Source organism: Brassica napus, chromosome C1 (genome assembly GCF_020379485.1).
Source record: "Brassica napus cultivar Da-Ae chromosome C1, Da-Ae, whole genome shotgun sequence".
Classification (NCBI taxonomy): domain Eukaryota; kingdom Viridiplantae; phylum Streptophyta; class Magnoliopsida; order Brassicales; family Brassicaceae; genus Brassica; species Brassica napus.
In genome coordinates, this window is record NC_063444.1 from 42,330,541 (window position 1) to 42,334,886 (window position 4,346).

Here is a 4,346-nt window from a genome sequence, read left to right on the forward strand (position 1 = left end):
TTTCTTATTCTTATTCCATAGACAACAATACAATATATATATGAATACAATACTAGGGTATAGAACCTCTAGAACATGGGCTTATGGGTCTATATGAGTATCCACATAATAGTTCATAACACTCCCCCTTGGATGTACATTATACAAAAAAAATATTTCCTAAAGCGCATAAGATGCTACCTCATTAAAAACCTTACCAGGAAAACTCGGTGGGAAAAACCGTGGTGAAGGGAAAAAGAGTGCAGCGCGCATCTACTACCCCTGATGAGAACATAACTTGAGATATCTGATAGGACACAATCCAATGTGATGAATTAACTTCTTCTTCTTAGGGTTAGACCGGTTTACTTCTCTTAGCAGATTTGACATTCATCACTAAAACTTGAATATCTTGGTGACCATAGGACAAAATAACTTCAAACCACTTGGAAATCGAAGCTAACATCCATATCTAACTTTAGGCCCTGGCCTGGCTCTGTTAAAGTGGAAATATCAAGCGATATTTGGAATATCATACGATATTAGGTATTCTGAGACAGCTTGTACATGTCCCACGAAAACAGCCATATCTCAAGTTTTATCATCTGGAATGACTTGATTAAAATTCGAGATGAAAGTAGACTCAAAGATATTTCTATGGTCACAAATTTTATATTTTAATTCCATCTATAAGGTCTCCTTTGATTGGAAAACTTTCGACCTTTGATTCTGTTACACAAATGGAATGCGTTCATCTCTTGATTCTTCTTCAAGTATGATTGATCTTGACCATTCTCTTCATATTCTCTCAATCTCAAAATACATTGGAATATTTATAGATGTTCGTCACTTAAGTGATAACATTCTTCTTTAAGTATATATCATTTGAGTGTTCTTTGTTGCCTCGTTAAAACCTTGGCATGAAAAACTCAACGGGACAAAACCAATGATAAGGAAAAAGAGTACAACCACGCACATCATCATATTCTTCCCCTGGAGCATCATCTTCGGGAGATATATTTTCATCATATATATCATCCTTTTATGAATTGCTATAAGCATATCCTTAGTTAATAAACTCGTTTGATTGTCAAATAATCTCTTAGACCATAAGACTTTTTGTCCATAACATACTTTCACTCAAAAGGTCATATTTTGGTCTATTTGGATTCCATGTCCAAATTTCTTTTATAGACAATCTTTTAAACTTTGATATTGTACATACTTGTACATACGAGTTATTCTCTTTCTTCTTATAAAATTTACTAGAATGACCACTCTTATTGTCATACGAAATCACATCTTTCATTCATGTTAGAAATTATTAAATTTCCAATCATGGTACTTCATGACCAAGAATTATTTCCTTTATATGCTCAATATACTCGCGCGGTAATGTTCTCGAGAACTAACACTTACTGCTTCTAGCAGTCCAAATCCTTATGGGGTTTACTGCTTCTTGCAGTTTATATTATTTTGGATTTTCACATAAATTTCATTGTTCCAGTGGCTCTCAATTTTTTTTCTTTTTTGCCAGACTAAAGAAAAGAAACTTGACAGTTGATGCTTCCACCACATGATGATATGTTTCTTTATAATCAATTATAGGTCTTTGTTACAATCCTTCTGCATCTACAACATCAAATCACATAATTTCATTATCGCATTTATGTTTCACATAAAGACCCATTTATGTGCCACTTGTTTTACACCATTAGGTGTACGGACTACCGATCTGAATACTCTTATCTTTCAAAGAGATATAAACTCTGCATCTATTGTTTCTTTCTCTTTTCGGCCATTTATCATATTGTGTACACTTTTCAATAGATGGTTCATGATCCTCATTCTCATCAACTGCTACATTGCATGCATAAGTATTTACGACATCAATTTGGTATCGGTTCCATATCGTTCCAGACATGACATAGCTATTTGAGATTTTTTTTTATTGTCAGGTAGCTGAATTTCTTTCTTGTCATGCTTTATATCTCTCCTCGAGATCTTTAATCTTTCATTCCTCGATTCTGCCATTCTCATTCATGCTCCTTTTCTTTTACGAGGATTATTATATTCAGAACCGATAAGTCTTTCACGCTTCAGGCGCTCTTTAGACTCTTTAGAAATTTGATATTGTCCTTCTGGGACATCAATTTTAAGTTGAGCATTTACAACTGGTACTTGTGACTTAATCACTTTCTTAGGGTCAGTAAATGAGTCTGGCAACTCATATGCTAATCTTTGTAATCGAATTATCTCTATACATTTATTTTGGACTTTAATTCACGCTCTTTTGTCCAAGGATCAATGATAATTCATTTCAACTTTTATTCTCCAGCTATTTATTTTCTTCTCCTAATGTTGGATAGACTTACTTTCGAGTCTTTAAATAATTTTATAACTTCTAGATTTTATCATCAATGGAGATCATATCCAACATATTCATATCCTCATTTTAGGTCCCATCTTTTACCAGTGTGGTGGAGCAACTGCAACTTATCTAAATTTTCTAGATGGGGATCTTTGGTTTCTGACCCAAAACCAATTTATTGGAGGAGATTTTTTATTACTCTTTGGCATTATGCGAATCAATGCTGCTGCATGTTACGTATGAACATTAGCTACAAGATGTTCATCAAGTATCATACACATGCATAAAATAATCATCAAAGGCTTGTGAATTAACCAATATTACCAATTAGTCTCGCAAACATCAGGTTGCGGATCTATGACAAGGATACATACGACCTTCTTGTCGATGCATTAATTATAAGCATATGATGGATGATCAGTCCACCAGTGGGTGATCAAGCCCACAAAACCTCCTTGTATAAATAGATTCTAGATCTATTTGACTGGTAAAAAATGTATTCTTATATTTGCCTTGTAAGCAAGCAGCATATAGTAGATCATTCGTAAGAATTTTCTGGATCTTTAACGAGTGTCTATATGATTATCTTTCGCATCATTACTAAACTGGGATGTCATAACCGGTTTGCCAAACATTACACTTTCGATAAACTTCTGTTTATTATTACACTTATCTCCATTTTAATCATTGTGTAGTACAAGATAATAGTGCCTTGGATAATACTTCTGACTGAAGGTACTCAATATTTCTCTTTACTTATTGTCTCAACATTATTAGATTTTCAATCCTCTGATTTTATTTTAAGTGACTCGCTAAGTCTATTTCCAGTGTGAACATACTTCTGGATGTTCCACTTAGTATGGATGTGAGATTCTCTAATTCTCACCCTCGAGATAATGACACTCCAAATTCATATATCTAGAACTGAATCCTATTTTAGAATCAACAGCATACCAAACTTAAAGTCATTTATTACATCTTAGATCCTTTTAACCTTTGAGACCGGAGAAAGTATAGAGATATTATCAACTATCATCATAAACATTTTATTATATTAGGAAATAGAAAACACTCCTATAATAATTATTATATGTGTTAGTTTCCTATTCCAATAATAATTAACAAGGTTTTAATTCAATCAATCAATTTACTAAATAGTTTTCATATTACATGTATTAACTTTCATATATATTATTTTACCTGATAAAAATTTAATTAACCTTGTATATAAAGCATGAAAATAAAAATTTAATTAACCTTATCTCAATAAATGTAGATATAGTCGAAGGTCTGGTATAGAGTTGATCAGAACCTCAAGAAAAATCTCGTCTTTAAATCAAAATATATATCCATGGAATATATTTAGATTTCAGCTCATAAAAATATGGCTATACGTTAGTAAACATCAATATATAAAACTGATTTATATGAAAGTTATAGCACACCAAATAAAATTCATGCAAATAATTAATTGAACCATAATGTTTTCAATAGTTTTTTTTTTTTTGATAATCCAGGGTTCCCCGCTTCGCGGGTCAGTCCCTGGGCCCGGTCAGACAGCGGGCCAGCTTCACCCGGGAGGTTTTTCCCTGAGCCCGAAGGCCCAGTACCCACTTTAGTGACAAGGATGAGCAGTTCGCCTCCGGCTGGCATCGAACCCGGAAACATGACAATTAGCCCCCAAGGCTCTAACCAGTAGAGCTGACTCATCCCGTCATGTTTTCAATAGTTGTAGTCAATACTTAAAGATTTTAGTTCACACCAACAACATTAAAACATGCGTACGCAAATTAACGATGAGCCAATATATCATCACATAAATCAAAAGCATGAACCGGTTAAAGTTAAAATCAATTTGTTATCAATCAACCATTAATTATAAAACATCAATGATAACAACAAAGCATTCAAGAACTATACCATAACTATATATGACCTAAGAAAAACTTTAGATCAACATAGTTTTACTAGAGAAACTGAACTAATCAATAGCGTT